Source organism: Mustela nivalis (assembly GCF_964662115.1).
Source record: "Mustela nivalis genome assembly, chromosome: 18".
In the NCBI taxonomy this organism is placed as follows: Eukaryota; Metazoa; Chordata; class Mammalia; order Carnivora; family Mustelidae; genus Mustela; species Mustela nivalis.
Window position 1 is genome coordinate 40,478,210 of NC_139037.1, and position 19,093 is coordinate 40,497,302.

General features: G+C 55.5%; 1 protein-coding gene and 1 long non-coding RNA gene across 2 annotated transcripts in view; both read right to left on the reverse strand.

Annotated features, from left to right (window-relative positions):
• PEPD (peptidase D) overlaps nucleotides 1–19,093 on the reverse strand; it is a 108,644-nt gene that overhangs the window by 24,786 nt on the left and 64,765 nt on the right. The gene's annotated exons all lie outside the window — the stretch shown is intronic.
• On the reverse strand, nucleotides 3,970–6,580 carry LOC309852321. Its single transcript, XR_014305170.1, has 2 exons — nucleotides 6,455–6,580; nucleotides 3,970–6,004 (listed from the first exon to the last, which is right to left on the reverse strand). It is a non-coding gene; the product is annotated as an uncharacterized lncRNA (long non-coding RNA).

Genomic DNA, 19,093 nt, shown 5'->3' on the forward strand with positions numbered 1-19,093 from the left:
CTTCAAAATTGGACTTGGGCACCTAATTTTGGTTTAAATGAACTTTTCTGACGCGACGTGAGGACCAGCTGGGGCCTTGATGGCAGTGACAGGTGAATGCAACAGGCCCCCCGTTTTCTGCTCACACGCCTTCAAGGGCCTTCTCTCTGGGCTCTCGAGCCTGGGCTACAGACACAGGCAATGGTCAAGGGGACCGTGGAAAGATGCTAGTCCCACCAGCGGCAAGGGTGCTTCCACGCTGCACACTGGGGAGCACAGGGGTGACGTGGAGCTCCTGGGGGGCCTGGCTGGGGCTCGGTCAGAGCTGCACCTGTTCCCGCTACACAGCTCACAGACCAAGGCGGTGACAGGAGGGCGGTTCGTAAAGATGCCTCTGGAACTTTACGGAAAATACGACAAACGGTGGACCAGATGAGAATCAAGTGGCCCGTGATCAGAGGGGACTCACTCCTGACAGACACAAGTCCACAGCCCGATTTGGCTGGAAGCTACCCATCTGTCCCTGGGGAGCCACAGGGAGACCATGGCAGAGTCAGCTAAAAAGTGGAACCGAACCGCCCCACCTCCCACACTCAGAAGGGCTCCGTGAAAGATAGTACACGCAGGACCGTGCTCCTGGGACAGGAAGGAAGAGGGAGCTGCCAGGCTTGGGAAACTGGAGGCCTTGGCTTTTGCTGCCATGTGGGGACAGGGATGAGGCCTCAGGGGCACGAGAAGAAGTAACAGAAGAGAACAGAGACCCTGTCCCCACAAGTCTGGGCTGGGATGCACCCTCAGCAGAAGGGCAAGATGTGGAGAAATTTCACCAGCGTCGTAACAGGCCATGGGAAAGCCTGCCTGGGCTCTAGGGAAAAAATAAAATACCGGACCTCCCTCAGAGCTGCTCGTGTGGGTCTGCCCTCCGGGGGGGTTCAGGGTCCAGCGTGAACCACCTGCGTGGTTTGGAAACTCGTACATCAAGAAATTAGCAGAAGTTATGTTGCTGAATGGCGTCCCCAGTAGGAGTGACACAAAGCCAACTGGGCAGCCACAGCCTCAGCCCGGGTCAGCCAGGGTCTATGTGCACGCTTAGGTACACAGACACACACACGGGTGTATATACACACCGCCACACCCTGAAGATGAACATGAGTCCACAGGAGTTGTCAGACACAGCCAGCACCAGGCTGAGCCCCCCAAGGACTTCTGAAAACAGAACTGTCGGGCACTATATGTACCTATGAACTAACTGACACCTAACCAGAGAGCATGAAAACACAACACAGCAGAACTTCTGGAGGTGACCAGTGTATCCACCAGCAGAGGGGGGCAGGAAGCCAGGCAGCAGGGCCCGCAGACCAGAGATCACTTCCGCCTGCTCTTTCCATCTGTGACTCCCTCTGGTGTGCGTGTGCCCGTGTCCTGCGGGGCCGACCTGCCCCACTCCCTCCTGCTCGCCTGCGTGGGGCATGGGGTGGGGAGCACATGGCTGGGCAGCAGGCACGTGGCCTGGCAGCAGGGGGGTGGCTTCCTGACGTGCAGAGGCGAGCAGGGGTCTCACGCACACCGGCCACAGTGTGGTCCCTGAAGGTCCCCCCGGGCACGGCCGTGCCTCTATCAATTTACCCTCCTTGCCCATAAATTTCTCCCAAGCAGGACACGAGTGGAAAATGCTTTGTCTCCCAGGCATCAACGAGAACCTTTCAGGAACCTGGGCGAGTCTGTGCTGTGAATAACGACGTGGATGGAGCGACCCCCGCGACAGAGGGGCAGGCCCATTTGTCAGTGCCTGGAGATGACGGATGGGGCAGGGAGAGCAGATGCCGCGGCCCCGATCTGCAGGAGCGGGGTCTCCGGGGACAGCACTGCGGGCCTCCCCCGGGGCCCGCACATCCAGTCCTCGGAGCTTTCCTGGGCTCACAGCCCAGCTCCTGCCCTCTGAGGTTTATCGCCTGATGAGCAGATAACCGCGGTCCTATAAAAATGCATTAGCTGCCCAAGATGATGGCAGAAGGGCTGCCCGGGGCAGCCGGTGTCAGCGAGCCATCAGCATAAGCGTGAGGGCCGGCAGCCGGGCCAGCGGGGGAGGTGAGCCGGGGCTGCATCACCCCCCACCACCCAAACCCGGGCAGATCCCGGGAGGCCGAGCCGGGAACAGGAGCGTGGAAGGGCAGATGGGCAGGCTGCTCCCCACACATGGCTTCTCCACCTGGCGCGTGTCCCATCGTCCTTGCTCTGGGCCACATGCCGAGCCTCATGGGGCCCCGCTCAGTACTGATACCGAAGCCAGATCCTAGCTCTGCCATGTACCAGCTGTATGGCCCGTCTATGCCTCAGTTTCCTCATCTGTAAGATGGAGTAACAGCACCTCCCACAGAGCTGCTGTATCACTTACATGATGAGACACACGGAGGTTGTAACGGTGTCTTCCAGGACACATTGGCTGTCACCACTGTCCAAGTTCAGGGGCTTCAAAGGGACTGCACACAGCAAGGACCCCTTGAGGGAGGCCGGGCTTACACACAGAGTCTCTTGTCCTTTAAAGCCAAACAGAATCCCCCCATGGCCCAGACCCCTGTGCCCACACGATGCGTCCCCAGGACAGACACGCACACGGGCGTCCTCTGACACGGGGCATCCAGCTGCCTCTGTTCTGCTCATGCCTCCGGAAGTCTCGCCTCCTCAGGGAAGTGCCAGGGCCTTAAGGGGTGAGAAAGGGGGGCGTGGGCGTGTCTCGTGCTGTCCTGGAGCTAACGACTATGTTCTGTGCCGTTATCACAGCACTGGTGTACTCTGGATTCACATTTACTCTGTTTAATCGACTACCCTTATGTTGGGGGTATAAACGACGACTACGGAATGAATGTGACGGGCCTTTTGGAGACCTGAGGACTTACTAAAAGAAAATTCTTGATAGTAAGAAAACCACAGTCCCAAAAACAAGAGCCCTGGGATTCACCTTGAGGCGAGCGGAGTGTGTTTCTGTTTTCCTGCTTTCCCTGACAGGTAGGCAGCAGCAAGAGAGGACTCGGATCTAGACCCCGAGGAGGGGTCTCTGTTGGGGAACAGCAGGAGAACAGCTTTTCCAGGAAACCAGAAGCATAGACCACAGTATTTTTTGAATTTCCAGGGAAGGGTGGATACTGTTTCGCTCACTTCTTCTGGGCTCATCAAAAAGCACCCACGGGGGAGGACAGTCCCCATCCCGCTCTGGTCATCACGGGCCACCCACCGTGGCCGGGCTCTGCCCAAATTCCCGGGAGAGCCGCAGCTCCTGTAACCGAGTTCTCCATGGGCCTCTTGAACGGCAGGTTCAGGACTGGGTGGGGGTGAACTGGGAGGCTGTCTGTCCCTCCCCTTCCCTGGGCCCTCCCTTGAGGAAAGACACAGAGCACACTAGGGAGCCACGACTGAGGCTCCAGGGTGTTGGAACAGAGCAAGTAACATTCACAGAGTTTGTCACCAAGAAGGGACCGAGCTGGACTAAACCCAGACATGCAGTGCTAATAAAACCACAGCTCACGGCACAGCCTACAACACTTGGCACCCGCAGGGACACAGACCATATGCAGTGGCTCTGTGGCTGTCTCCACCAGCAGGAGCTCCTTCTGCCTGAGGCCCCGAACCCCAAGTTCCCTCCCACTGCCCCACCTGAGTCCCGGACTAGGGACAACAACACCTTCTCGCCCGGGACCTCCCACAAGGCCCCACCATTAAGAGAAACCGAATGGCCCCCGGCAGCCTCTGGTGTTACCAACAGTCCTTTAGGGGAAGGAGTGATTCTCCTCCTTTGTGGGAAAAAGGCCCGGCAAGAGCAGCCTCAGAGACAGGGTCACGGCAGGAAGGCGAGGAGCACTGGAGAGAAGCCACTCCCTCGCTCCCCACGACCAGCAGCTATCAAGGTATGAGCTAATTAGCATTTTAATTGGATAATTGGGAATTCTAAATCGCCTATCTTGTATTAAGCATAACTGAGGACATAACATGACATTCAATTAACAAATATTCCTCTTTATTCTTGACATGCTTGATTAGGCTGGATTTCCGAGTTCTTTGGTATCCGCAACGGGAGAAAGCCCTTGCCGCATCAGACTGCTAATAAATGCAAATCACAAATATATAGAGAAGATTTTAGAAACTCTCTACACAAAGGGGGAAAAAAAACCCTCACCCATCATCTTATCCCCCAGAGAGAACCTCTAGTCAAGTATGTCATTGAACATCCTTCCAGGCACTTTTTTTTTTTAGAGGCATAAACACAGATTTCTAAAAATAATAATGAGCTGTATATTAAAATAACGAAACCTTCCTTGAAGCCACTTTTTGACTGAAGTCTGACGTGCACACGGAAGAGGACTGCGATCGCAGGGGCCCAGCACAGGGACCCAGCACGCGGGGCCCTGCCCAGCCCGGCCTCCCTCCCTCCCTCGGGCACCTGACTTCAACACTACTCTGGACTCCTGCCTCCCCAGGATCTTTATGTCAAGGCTTCTCTGTGCAGTTTCTCCTGCCGCTGCCCTTGACGCCCGCGAGACCCGCCCCGGTGGCAGGTGGCTGTCACTGCTCCTTCTTCTTGTCGGTAGTGTCCCACCCGCTCCGCTCACGCTGCTGCTGAACATCCTGGAGGTTTCCAGACTGCGGCTCTCATGAATGGGGTTGCCCCGGACGCTCATCCTGCTTCACACCAATGCGTGGGGCCCAACTGAGCTCAAAAGGTGCCCGCCCTGCCGCCAGCCCTGGGAGACATGTCAGGGAAGGGTCTTGCGAAAGCAACACCATGTTCCCTTGCCCATAGATACGTATCTGTACTGTATTTATTTTTCGGGGTCACTCTGTCCAGAATCTGACCACTGCTCGCCGCTGACGCTGGTGCAGGCCACCTTCTTCTCTCGCAGGGTGATGGTGACAGGGATGGAGCCGATCTCCCAGCTTCTGACCTCATCCCCTGTGGGGGGCTCCCTTGATGATGCTCTAAGGAGGACCACAGAGTCCTGACTTGCTGGGAGCAGCCCGCTCCCTCTCATTTCCCCGTCTCCTCTCATCTTCTCCGTTCGCCTCCCCATTGTTGCTCTTGGGGCTGCCAGGCAAGCTCCCAGCACAGGGCCATCAGAGGAGCCTCATTCTCTCTGCCTGGAATGTCTGTCCCAGAGATCCATGGCTTGCTCTCCCCTTGAGGACTGTCCCCATGTCCCCTTCTCAGGGACGCCTGTCCCCAGTTCCCTGGATGAAGGACTCCCTCGCCCGTTGCCCTCACCGTACGACTCCCATCCATCCATCCATCCAGGCATCCATCCATCCACCCAACCTTTCTCACTTCCATTAGGCTGGAGTCTTGTCTCTACTGCTCACTCAAGTGTCCCCAGAGCCCAGAATTGTGCCTGGCACACTGACGCCTCCCCATACATTTCTGTCGAGTGATTGCACAGTACACGGTTGTGTGGGCGGCACCACACCCTGTAATTTACTTCCCCAATTTCATGCTGCTGGGTATCTAGGCTGTCTCCATCTCCGTGTTGCGATGGACACCCGTGGCCGTATGCCTTTCCCTGCCTCTGGACTAAATTCCTAGAAGGAGAATTACTCGGGCACATTTTGAGTCTCAGGGCCCGTTCTGCCCGACAGACCCCGAACAAGTTCACGAGGATTTTCAGGGTCCTGGGCGGTGCACCACGGAAACAGGCTGCCCACTGAGCTGCGAATCCGGCAGGCAAAACAAAAAAGTATTTTGTTGTTTCATTGATTAACTGGCCTGTTTACATGCTTATGTCCTCCTATTTCTTCCTTTCTGAGTGGCCTGTATTTTTTTTTTTTTTTTTTTAGAAAAATGAATGTTCTTATCTTTACCTTATTCATCCCTAAAGGATTTATACATGAAGGACACTAGCCAGTGGTGTTGACCATCATCTGGGTAGCAAGGAGCTGGCCCGTTCTGACCCCTGTAGGACCATCTTTGCCGATTCCCTGAAAAAAGGGCAGGGTGGTGGGGGCAGGAGCTGCAGTCAAGAAAGGCAGGACTGACCGGCACCTGGATGACGATATACAGGAAGACAAAACCTGAAGCCTGCAGCACACAGCTCTGGTGAACATTCTAGAAAAAATCTAGACCCCTTTGGGGCTGACGCTCTTGAACGAGTGGGAGGGCCCCAGCTTTGGGAGGCCCGGGGAGAGCTGCGCCCAATGTACCTTCAGCCGGGATCAACACCTGCTCGCATCTGACCCGACTGCACCAACCCTGGCCGACATCAGCAATCACAGCCTTCTTGGCCCCAAAGCAAAACCATCATGCCCCCCCCCCACTTTAAAAAAAATGCTCCGGGCCACCCAAAGAATCACCCGTGGAGCAGCAATGTATAATGAGGAAGGGACAGAGGGAGCTAGTTCTTGCTTGACACAGTCCAGAAGCTACTTCCCTCCCAAGGATGACTGCACCCCTGCCTCCCCTCCCCAGGAAGGTGCACAGGGAGGATGCCCATACATGGGGAGCCTCCTGGAAGAGCAACAGCTAGAATCTCCCCAAGCACAACAGAAGTCCATGCGATGGCATCACGGGGTCCACCGGCACACACGTTCTACGCGTCAGGTGTTTATTTTAAAGTGTTCCACTCCACCTACGGCAGATCATACTGAGTTTCACTCATGACAGGGATATAAAGCTTTCTTTTAAAGGACACGTAAAGAAAAAAAAAACAACCATTAAGCAAACGATACTGCAAGTGGGACAAGGACTTGGCAGACGGTGTGGGGGTGTCACGTGACTGATGCTGGGGGATCCTGCTCTAACAAGGCTTTTCTGCAGAAAAACCCGTTTTTAGCTCCGGGCGGGAGTACCTTGGTCCAGAAGGTCCCTGCTCCCAGAGAGCACCTGCCTGTCCTCGGAACACAGCCGGTGGGAGGGACTCTTAACAGAACCCGGATTCTCTCCTGTACCCCCCTCCCTTGCTCCTGTCCCCAGCCTAGGGGCCTCAGATACCCAGCCAGTGTGGACCCTCAGGGCAAATGCCAAACGGGTCCCCTCTGTTCTTAGCACCTGGAATGCTGGGGGGTCTCGGGGGACGATGCCACCTCTGGCAAATCTGGCTGCTAAGGGCCTCGGACAAGCAGATGCCAAGTTCTTACCATGCCCCTCGGCTCTGCCACTGAGTGAAGACACGCAAGCCTTCCCTTCAGCCTGAATCCTGGCTGGAGCCTTACTTGGCAACGTTTCCGTCATCCTTTGTTTAATGGCCCGTCATAAAGCCAGGTCATTAGACAGGGCCTGCTCAGGGCAAGGATCCTCACAAATGCCCACGTGGCTCCACGGTTAGACAGCACCACGGGTGTCTGGTGGCCACCACGCCCCGCATGCGGCGTCCTTGGAGCCACCACTGGCCACGAGGCTCCACTCCACAAATTCCTGCCACTGCCCGTGTTAGAAGCAACCCCTGGAATCCTTCCCCACAAAGGTGCTTCCTATACACAAATCCCGCAGAGCCTGAGGTCCCGGCTTCCACTTGGCGCAGCCGGGACACCTCTCTACAGGAAGAGAGGGCTGTGCTTTCTGAACCCCTCCAGGGTGTCTGGCTAATTTCTACAGAGCCCACTACTACCTTGTTCCCAAACATCAAATTTCTCTGTCAGCCTCATCATCTTAAAGTATGTCACAAATCTGCCCTCTCAGATAGAACGTTCTCTGGAAAGCACTGTTTTATGTCAATGCCTCTCTAAAGCAGCGGGTCCAAAGCGTCAGCTGGCTCATCGCAGCCCAGCTCCAGCTCTAGTCAGGCCTCTGGGGCTCTCCTCTTTGGACTGAGTTGCCTCCTGGGTCCCATTTTTCCTTCCCACAGTCCTCTGCTCAAGGTTCTTGACACCAGCCAGGTTCAGAAGCACACATGCAAACCATTCTAAGTGTTCTAGGCCCAGTACACAAAATACAGGGAACTCGTCCCCTGGGGTATCAGGGTGCCTGGGGCCACCTCTAGGCTAGAGGACCCAGGAGAGCGGTGTCGCTGCAGCCCGGGATCCCGGCCACCTGCAAGAAGGGGGAACCATGGCCGCCTCACCAGGTGAGTGGTACCCCAGGAACCTAAGACACAGTGTGTCCTCTTCGAGAACATTCTCCTGAGCTCTGGGGAGACACAAAGCCCAGGTCGAAGGCAAACTGTCAATGGAAGGAGGCCCAGACACCGTCTGGCAGGCCTGGGTGGGCTCTTGGTGGCAACGGCCCTCTCTGCCCTGCACCCGCTCGCATTTCCCAGCAGCATCCTGGCTACTCAGTGCACGCCGCCTGGGACCCTCTCCTAACAAGCCTTTGCGTCCGGCTTACAACTCCAAACGTTAGTTGAGACACACTTGGCTGGACGAGCGACAGCAGTGCTATTTATCACTTTGAAAGTCTTTATCCACTTAAGATGATGAATGGGGAGAGCACCCAGGCTGCCCCTGTAGAAAGATCAGCCCTTAAGAGAGGAGGCACCACCAGTGGGGGACGCTCTCCAACGGGGCAGTGGGCTCCTCTCGCCAGGCCCCCAGGGCCTCAGCACCGGCTCACCCCACAGGGGTAGCTCCTCACCTGTCCCCAACATGCTACAGGATGACCATGCTGGGTCCGCAGGGAACAGGTGAGGTGATTTAAGAACTTGCTCTTGTACTCAGAACCTTTCCCCTGCTGGCTTCCTGCAGATAGAGGGCAGGTCCCTAGAAGTATCCTCCAACCTCCATGAATTAAAGAATTTTGGTAACTTAAACGTATTTATCAATAGCAAATTAATAAGGTCTAAGTCCTATGATGACAGGGTGATTAAACGGTTTTTTAAATAATCCATTTTTAATTAAAATGCTACCCTCTCTTGGTTTCTGGATAGATTCAAAAGAAAGTCTTAACAGATGTCTTGTTTTTAAATACACATTATATAAAGCCAATAATTAGAAGAATTCATGCTTTTAATTATACTTTAATTATTCTTTGCCTATTGATGCGAAGTTAAATATTCTCTCTTTCTGGTACTACCGCCAACTGAAGCCAGCAGACAGCCAGCAGGAACTGCTCCGTGTGTGAAGTCCTGTTTCAGAGAGCTGTATAGAGAAGGTTCTCTGGAACGCTCTTCCTCCTGGCAGATGGCATCTATTTCTAGTGAATTGCCTGGTCTGGAGGCACTCTCCCGGCTCCTGGCCAGGAAAAGTCATGCTCCAAGGCCAAAGCACCAGCTATGTGATGAGGGTCTGCGTGTCCCCTCCTCTCGTCCGGCCATGAGGCCAGGAAGGTCCCGTGGCTGCTCCATCTCCTCCCTGCACACCCTGCGAACCGTCTTCACCAGCATGACCCACACAAACAACCAAATCGCCCACCCAACTTCAGCAAGCTTACAGAACGCCACGCGGACTTGGAGGAGGGAGCAGAGGGAGTCAGGCTGTGAAGTGGGGCTTTCTGCTTCCTCTCCAGGGAGCGTCCATACTGGCTGGTGGGCCTGGAGCACTGTTTGGCCCTCCGTCCCCAGCCCCAGCCCCGCCCCCGCTGCCAGCACATGACCCTCGCACTAGGACCGCTGCCGCCCCCCGCCCCCTCCCTCAAGCCCACCTCGCTGCCCGGCTAGCCAGGCCCCCTCATGGCCCACCTGCCGGCCCCAGAGGTGGTGGCTGGAGGAGGCCATCAGAGGCCCCTCCCCTCTCTCACCATCTAAAGCCCTTCCTAGGTGAGCCCTCTCCTCTCTCCTCCCTCCCCCGACCCCACAGACACACCCGCCCTTCATGGCTTTCACCTCTTGCATGTGGCTGTGCCCCTTTTTCCTACCGGCCTCGAAGGGAAGTCATAGATACAGGCCCAAGGCACCCTACGGCCAAGGCTGGGTACAGGGACGAGCACGCAGTAGGTCCTCAGTAAACATCTGAGGAAAGGGTAACGGATGGCACGGACGGTTGGCGGAACATGCCCGATGGTCCAAACAGAACACGTGCACATGTGCCCGTCCCAAAACAGGGGGCCTTAAACCCCAGCTGCTCCAGAGGCGCCTGGGCGGAGACCTGGCCATGTGCTCGCCTGTCTCCCTGTAGTCCGTGGGACCATGGGACCCGGTTCTCGCCAAAGGGAGCATGAGTGGGAGTGACGTGGGCCACTTCCAGGCAAGGCTTTTAGGAGCGGGTATAAGCTTGCCAGGCTTTCTCTCTCCCCTCTCAATGGGAGGGCAGAAGAGTCAGGGAACAGAAGCAACTCTGACCCTGGGGGAGGACAGTCCCGGGGTCTGCCTCAGACTGCGACGTGAGCCAGGAATAAACACTCACTGTGCCCGGCCAGTGAGATCTGCGTTTTTGTTGTTAGTGCAGCAAAGGCTATGCTATGTCGATGAACACACATAGGAATTTAGAATATGGTACAGGTGGAATTTTTAGGTCAGGGAGGTAAAGACATCATTCCAAGATGGTGGGCTGATGGGCCATTTCACAGGGGGTAAAAATGCCCGGCATCCTTGCTTACTCATCACTCTTTTTTTTTTTTTTTTTAAAGATTCTATTTACTTATTTGACAGACAGAGATCACAAGTAGGCAGAGAGACAGGCAGAGAGAGAGAGGAGGAAGCAGACTCCCTGATGAGCAGAGAGCCCAATGCGGGGCTCGATCCCAGGACCCTGAGATCATGACCTGAGCCGAAGGCAGAGGCTTAACCCACTGAGCCACCCAGGCGCCCCAATTACTCATCACTCTTAAATGCATTTTAGGAAGACCAAAGAGTTACATGTAAAATAAACATGGGGATGCACGGATTTGTCACACCATCCATACCAGTGTGGAAATATGTTGTAACTGCACAGAAAGTTTTTTTAAAGAAAATCGTAAAACCATAAAGCTAGAAGACAGACGTGAGCAGCTGAATTGTATCGAGGCAGAAGAGGAGGCCGATGTGGGGATGTAAAAGGCATCAGCTGCACAGGAAAGGGGAAATTTGACAATCGATGTTTAAACGGTGCATCACACTGGGAAAAAATATTTTGACAAGTAGAAGGGTAACATGAAAGGCCCTAATGTGACATGCTCTCGGAGAGCAGTAAGCAGTACCCCGAATGTCCCAACAGCAGCTTGTGCCAAGGACAGACAAGCCACAAAGACAAATGGGAGAGAAGCACCTGCAAGAGAAGCTTCACCTCCCAGTAACCAAAGAAGTGCAAACAAAGGTCAGTATTACTTTCCCCTTATTAGTTGGTAGAGATGAAAAGTGATAAAAGGAACACAGTTGACTCTGGGGACTGAGTGGGTACAGGTATTCATGTGTGTGTGTGTGTGTGTGTGTGTACACATATGTGTGTACGCTCAGCTCAGTGGCAGACAGTACGGGTTCTCGAGGCTGCCTCGCTCCACCAAGACCCATCTGTCTGCTGTAGGATCATGGACCAGATTCTTAAAGCCTCTATGTGTCCTATAAAGTGCAAGACAGTGCTACTCGTCACACCTCATGGTATTAAATGAGAAAATTTCTAGGAAGCACATAGTATGTGCTCACCGGACATTAATGTCCTGGCAGGGATAAGGGAGTGTATGTTCTGGAGGACAGGTTGGCTTTGTGCATCAAAATTTCCCCCAGCAATTCCAGTTGCGGGAATTTACCCCAAAGAGATGGAAAGTTAAACACTTGAGAGAGAGAGAGATGAGGTTGATCGCTGCAGTGTTGTTCAGGCTGGGATGTCCAAAGCCACAGGGCCATTCCCAGCGGAAGACTGGTATGAGCGGATCCTGGGCAGGGCCCCACATGTGCCGTGTGCCTGAGCTCAGAGACGGAAGAGATATCTCCTTGACACAGGAGGAGGAACTGTGTGGTCCCAGCGGATCAAAGTCTGTCCGTCTGTCCCCCTGGAGAGACCCTGCTAAAGCCACACCTCTATCACAGGTTTTTTTTCATACCTTACTTATAAGGTTCTGTACTGACTGAATTTCCTATTGGGATATGTGATATCTTTTTACCAGAAAAATAGCTGTTTCATTTTGAAAATATTTTTTGGAAGAAATGAAATCTCCTTGTTGAAGACCAGCTGCCCAGTCTTGCCCCACTCACTGCCCCTCTCCCTCCCCAGGCCTCTCAGGATGTGCTGGGCCCAAGGGACCCAACCCCACACAGCAAGGATCCGGGACCACTCCCCGAAGCTGCCACAAGGGGTCGCAAGTGCACACCGCCTGCCACCCGCACACAGCAACTTGAGAAAACTTTGGCTTGGCTTTGGGGACTGCAGTTCAGAAACTCAGTAGGCAAAGCTCTCTGGTTTGGGGTATGGAGAATCCGAGCCACGAGAATGTCTGCTCAGCCCTGCTTCCAAAGCCCACTTAACTTCCTTCTCTGGACTCAGATTTTGTGGCAAACCCCCTGTCTGCACAAAGAGATAGGTCTCCTGCAGCGGGAGTGGGGGTTTTCAGAGCCTGGTTGGAGAACAGCCCTTCCTGCTTCCTCTGTCTGCCCACAATGTGGTCAGTGCTGCCCTCAGTGGGCCGCCCGCCCCTCAGGGAAACACTGGAGCCCCCTCAGGGCTCCCACTGCAGTGGAGGGAGCAAGAGACAGGATGGGGCCAAACAGGCAGCTTGCAAGGACGGAATTAAGAAGCAGATCCCCTTCTGGGGATCTTTCTGTCTCCCTTGGGAACAGAAGGAAGTGTCTCTGTCCAGGGCGACCATGCTGCTCCGCAGAAGTGAGCCTGCCACTGTAAACAGATTCAGCTCATCCATACAGGGTAAGTCACCTAGAATGTATCTGATATGACATTCGCCAAATGCCGGGGAAAGAACTCGGATTCAGCAAACAGCTCCGATTGGAGGGGCCTACCAATCGCAGCTTCCAGATCCCCTAGGGAAAATTCCCCCCATGCATGACCTCCTGGAGACACTGGCCTGGGCACACATCTTCCAATGCCACCCCCCCACCCCCATACTGGCCTGCAGAGCTGTGCCCCGTGCGTGGTGTCAGCCCCCCAGCCCCTGCGGTGTGGTATGCTGGGGGGCCAACATTTTAAGGGAGTTGTTTCTACCCACCTCGTTCTGGGACTACTGGGGGGGGGGCGGTCCCTGGGAGCCACACAAACACTTCCAACTCGTGGGAACCGGCTACCTGCCCCAAAGAGCCCGGCAGCCCAGAAACTTCAGTAACTAGGGAACGAGAGGGCTTTGTGAGATTTTCGTAGTCTGGTTGCCAGTTCTTACCTCTTGCAGTGCAAGCAGGTGTTTTGTCCTTGAACTCAGAGCCAGAGCTCTCCGCTCCCTGCGTCGGGGGCATTCCCGCCGAACAAACACAGGGCACACCGAGGCCCCGAGACTGTCGCCCCTTTGGTACCTCCGGGGGACTTGACTCATTTATAAGGCAATTTTAATAATAACTACATATTAATCCGACATTCCCTTTTTACCTATTTCACTGACTCTGAACTGTTAAGGATTAGGTAATATATTACAATAGGCTTCTAGGGACTTTTTATTAACTAATGCCCCATATTTAAAAACCTTCCCGTCCAACGAGAAACATTAAGAAATGTGGTCCCTTTTATAATTGCTTCTAATCGACTCGATATGCAGGTCCCGGCCTTCACAGACAGCCAGGGCGGTGCTTCCCTAAATTGCATTTAACTTTTCATTTTCTTTCTGTCACTGGCCAACGGAAGAATTCTGAAGGCACACAAAATGGTCCTTTGACCATGTCAGCCTGTCGCTCTCCAGAGGCCTATATATTTGGGAAGTGCAAGGAGCACTCGCGGTAAGAAACAGACAGCAGCCTTCCTGCCCAGGCTGTCACTGTAAGAGCTCTGCTTTGCACGTCCGCTCTTTGCTTTTTGTTTTTTGGGTGAGCCCATTTACTGAACTATAACACACACGGTGAAGGACACACATCTTTGGTGTCCTGACTGATGACGTTTCACGACAAGATCCCTGGGATCCCGACCTGGAACATTTCCCGTTGGGCAGATGCCATGCCCGTCTCTCCCCCGGCCCTCTGCTCCCCCATCAATAAGGTTTTGCCTTATTGTGGGGCTTCCAGGAAAACGGGATGAGACGCACAGGCCTGAGTCTGACATCTTTCCCTTGAGGCTGCCTGCCTGGCAAGGAGTGGTCTGTCCGCGTTCTCGTGCACAGCAACAGCCCGTTCGCCCTCCCCCTCGACGGTACCCGTCCGATTATCCATCTCTACAGTGGGCTTTGGGTTCCCGCAGTTTCAGAGTACTCCCGGTCCACGCACAGAATGTTCTGGCACATGTCTCTGCAGTTGTCTGCAAGAACGGCCAGGGACGCTCAGCCAGTCGTCTTGCAGGGATCATTCAGTGTCTGCTTTTAATGTTTGCTATTTTTTTAGCCTAACAGGGAAGAGAGTTTCAAGCCCACGCCTTTAGGAAGCAGAGGCATGAACTGGGCGGGAGACATCAGAGCGCCTGGCCGGGCCTGGGAGCTGCCCGGGGCCACAACAGTCTTCTCCGCAAGTCCCTGTGGGACCAGGGCGTATGTGGCCCTGGCTCGGCCCCAGGGCAGGATTACACATCTCGAGGACACAGAGCGAAGACACAGAGAGCAGCAGATGGCTTCTGATGCCCCCTCAGAGGTAGCTGTCTTTCTGCAAGTAGACCCCTCAGCAGAAATGAAAAGGTCAGAAATGCGGAAGGAGTGAGAAACACAAACCGGCTCAACTAGGAAGAAAGCTGCCGGCGGGAGGCGCCCCGAAGTAGCTGGGAAAGGTCCTGCCCTTCAGGGCTGCCTGACCTGGGCCTCGGGAATGGGGTCAGGAAGGAGCCAGGAAGTCCAGCCAGCGACAAGTGAGACCCAGGCCCCCTCCCTGCTTCCAGCGATGCCCTGAGATGGGGCCAGGGTCGGTGGCTGCACCAACACGGGGCAGTTAAAACATCTGAGGACAGTGGAGAGAAGGAGCCAAGACAAACACCGGGTCCCACAGGGCAGGAGCCCCAGGGCACAGAGGCCTGGCACTCGGGGCAGCCAAGTGCGGGCATTTGAGGTGACAGCCCTCTTGTCCATCCGGCACTTCCAGGCACAGAGAAAAGGCCCAGTCTCCCAGGACTGTCCCAGTAAAGCCACCAAGCTGAGGATCCTTTGTTTTCATTTCCAAATTCAAAGGGCCCTTGGCTAAGCCAGCGTCTGATCCCCACTCAAAGCCATACGGCACCCCTGGGGAGCCCGACACAGAGGAGCCTCAGCTGTGACAGCCCAGGGGGCTTGGAAAATTGAGGGCCCAGAAGCCAGTTTTAGAAGTTTATGAATAATAAATGCAATTAATGTGATGGAAAACAGAATCTGGAAGCTAAGCTGAGGCCCCAGGGCGGGTGACTCACTGGGTCACCCTCCCTTGTCATTTCCTTCTGCCGGAGCCCCTCAGAACAGACAGGTGGTCCAGAGGCGGGGCGCTGATCCCCCATCTGGCCACAGCCCGGAACAAAGAACAACCGGGGTCTGGGTTTGGCCGAAGGACAAAGGCCTCCAGAACCCACGCCCTTTTCTTTAGCTCTGGGCACAGCGCGCCCTGGTGGTAGGGTTCCTGGCCCCTGAGCCTGCCTCTCGGGCCCCCACGAAATGGGAATGCCAACCACACTTTGCCTGGATGGCGTCCTGTAAATGCGGACCCCAGCATCCTGGGGATCAGCATCTCCAAGGGCTGTAGGCAGTGGACTGCCTTAGGCTCCTCATACCACACTGCCTTGGTGGCTCCCACTGGGGCTCTGACACCAGCCCCACATGAAGGTGCTCGTGGTGCCCTCCTGGCTCTGCCTAGCCCAGTGCCTAGCCCTGACTATCCCTTCAGCAAACGTGGGGCAGGTGTGGACGGAGGGGCTGGCCTCCCGGACACAGTGAGAAAGAAGAAAGGCAGATGGACCTGGGGGAGGAGAGGAGGAGCCTGAGCTTAAACCAGCCCAGAGCTCCCCCTGACTTCCTGGCCCGGCTTGGTGTCCGCATGCTGCTCTGACCTAAGGGAGGTGGGGGAGAAGGCGCAGGGCAGAATGAAGGGTCCCTGCGGGGGAGGGGCAGGGATGGGCTCCCGGCGCCTCACTTGGAGGCTGGCACAAGCCTTCTTGTGTCTCCCGCTGGCCCAGGATGGGACGCTCCTGCTCCACAATCAAGGGCTCCAGTGGGCCCAAGGCTGAGGAGACCCCCGCCCCTCCTGTGGGCCCAGGAGGCGCTGGGGGCTGCCAGAGACCCTCCTCATTCTCCGCCCCGCCACTGCGGGGCCATCCGTGAAGATGGCTGAGGTGTTACCAGGAAGGCTCTCACTTACTACAAATTGTGCCTTTATGGGAAAATCAATGACACTGCCTCCTCGGTCTCCCACACTTGTTGCTGCTTTGAAGTAATTACTCCGCAGGGCGACGGGCAGGAACTGGGCCAGAGCTCCCGGGAGTGCCTGCCTGCCCCCAGCCCAGCATCTCGGGGAGGCCCAGGAAGGCGAGCTGTCCGGAGAGACCAGTCCATCACACCTGGATCTCTGTGCTTGTCCCTTGGGTCTGCCTGGCAACGCCATCACATGCCTCCTATGCGCCAGCCGTGACGTGCTATGATCGTGGGGTGAGCCAGGCAGACCAAGGCCCTCAATCCACAGGGACATTTCCTGAGTGAAGCTGGACACGGCAAAAGCCATGTGCTGGGAGAGCACAGCCACAGGGACAGGAATCACTGGAAGCCTCCCTGGAGGAAGGGGTCTGCAGCAGAGGACAGAGCAAGTGGGAAATCCCGAGGCAGGGAGAAGCAGGGCATGTGAGAAGAAAGGCAACCAGGCCTGAGGAGGCAGCCAGAGCGTGGGGAGCAGCAGGGCAAGCTAAGTGAGCCAAGTTGTGGGGGGGAGCTGAATCCCAAGAATGTGACCCCAGGAGGCTGGGGAAGAAAACGCCCTCCCACCTCCGACCCTCAGGACGGCTGCATCGCCTGCTCCTGGCACAGCCACTCTGAACGTTAACTTCTCAATGCAGTCTAGTTCTTTCTTTTGAGATTCCTTTAAATGATAGCTTGTTTAAGTACCAACATCAATTGGCCAGCAATTCCACGAACAAATGCTTCTCTGCTTGTCTCCAAGTTCAGCCACTTTTATTTGTCCCCAAGTATTTGGCAGGAACCGGTTACATCAATAAAGAAACGTCAATTTTTAACAGCCACATGAGATGCAAAAGCTTCAGATGGATTTTTTTTTTTTTGTCAGCAAACAGGACGCCTGGAGGAGCGTCATTAAGAGCCATTGGAGACACATGGGCAGGCCTGGGAGACGGGGCTCCAGATTTAGCTTGGATTAAGAAGACACTGCAGGCGCCGGGCCTCTCGGCGTCATAAATAACACTGAAATTTTACACCGTGGTTGAACTCTTCGTTGTCACAACCGTTTAGGTCACAGAGTGTGTGAGGCTGTAGAGCAAAATGACAAATCTCTTTCCCCACCGCTAAGTGCATGGAGCCCATCAGAATAAATCCAACCACACCGGCCGCTACCGGGCAGCAGGCAGCGACACGAGGGGGAGACCGTGGAAGGGGCACTGGCATCAGAGACACCCTGGACAGTGATTTCTGGAGGTGCATGGACTATGAGGAGAGGAGCCTGTCTTCTGGGTCCCCCTTGTCACTTCCTGCCACGTCACCTCATAGTTGGAAGCGGGGGGGCTCCAAACCCTTGGTAACGCAAGGAGTCTGATACCAAGACTCTCCCCAAAATGGCCAAGTCACAGCTGAAGAGAAAAGTGAGGCAGGAAGGATGGTCTCTTGCCATGAAATACGGAGACGGAAGTGTATTAATGCCGTGGATGATTCTCCTAGAGAGCCAGAAGTAACCCTCCAAGGCCTGCTGGCTGGACCCCTGCCCAGGTATAAGCCCCAAGGACATCACCTGCCAACAAGACTTTAGGAAGCATCGGGGAACTGGGCCAGGATCGAAGAGGGCGGCTGCTGGGCACTAGGTTTCTGGCACAGACACTCAGCTGAGCATGGGGAAGACAGACCCATCTGCTCCCTAGCCTTGGGGACACTGCACCCCAACAACCCCCAGGCCCACGCCGTGCATGTTCTGCAAGAGAAACGATCCTGCCCCAGCCCAGAGTCCTGCCCCAGCCCAGAGTCCCAACCCACACAGGGGCTGCCTCCTCTCCTGGGCCAGACTGGCCTGACTGCAGTTGTCAGAAAATGGAACCTGTGGGGCCCTTCAGCCTCTAATGCGCAAGGGCAAGGCCACTCCGAGAGCCCAGCCCCAGTGGTCTTCCTGCACTGGTTGCTCTCCTAGAAGCAGAACCGTGGAGCCTCAGGTAATGGTAACTCTTTGGGACAGAGGGGTGGTCTCTCTCCGTTCTTTAACAGGAACACAGCAAACCAGCAGAATGCTTCCTAGCGAAAAGGGACCTGCTCTTCAGGACAAGCCTGCGTCACGGTTCTCCTCCCCGAAGTGCAAAAATATCTGCCCTTGGAGGGGACCTGGAGGGGCGGTTTGAGGGGCTGCTCCCCCCAGCCCGAGGAGGAAAAAGCATGGATGGATTGGGCCTGCATAACCTGGCATGTCTCACATGCATCCACGGCCCCTAGAGTATCTGGGCCGGGCCTGGGTCCTGTACTTCCTGGCCCGCCACCTCCCCTGGGCTGGGCTCCTAAGCTGCCGGGGGCCACGACCTCTGCCAGGATTGGGAGCAGCACTAGACCCTCGAAATCCTCTCCGGGAGGGGCCAAACCTCCGGCAAAACGGGGTCAGCACAAAGGCCCGGGGTTCAGGCATGGGCAGGCCGGTCCCTGTGTGGGCTGGCTGGGATGCCCACTGAACCCTCCCCCCACCCGAGCCGCTGGGTCTGCTGGAGGTCCCAAGCCGTTGGCTTTAGCTTCCTGAGAGCTCTCTGCAAAGGAGAGGCCCAGGGTGAAAGGGACGTGGCCCAGACGTGACCCGAGAGCTGGTTCCTCAGCCGTCCGCAGTCGTGGAGCCCAGCGTCATCCTTGGGAAGGGTGGCTGGTACCCCCGACTGTTGGCCTGCCTGGGACTAAAGCAGATCCCATCCTCTGAGGTGCTGCCACCCTCGGGCCTTGATGAATGCCCTCCATGAACTCCCCGGAGCAGATGCCAAACTTTACAAGATGAGGTTCCAAGAAATGCCCTTAATGATTTTATCCCGGCCTTTAGTCAAGCAGAGCAATGGTCCATTTATAACCACTCTCAATGAC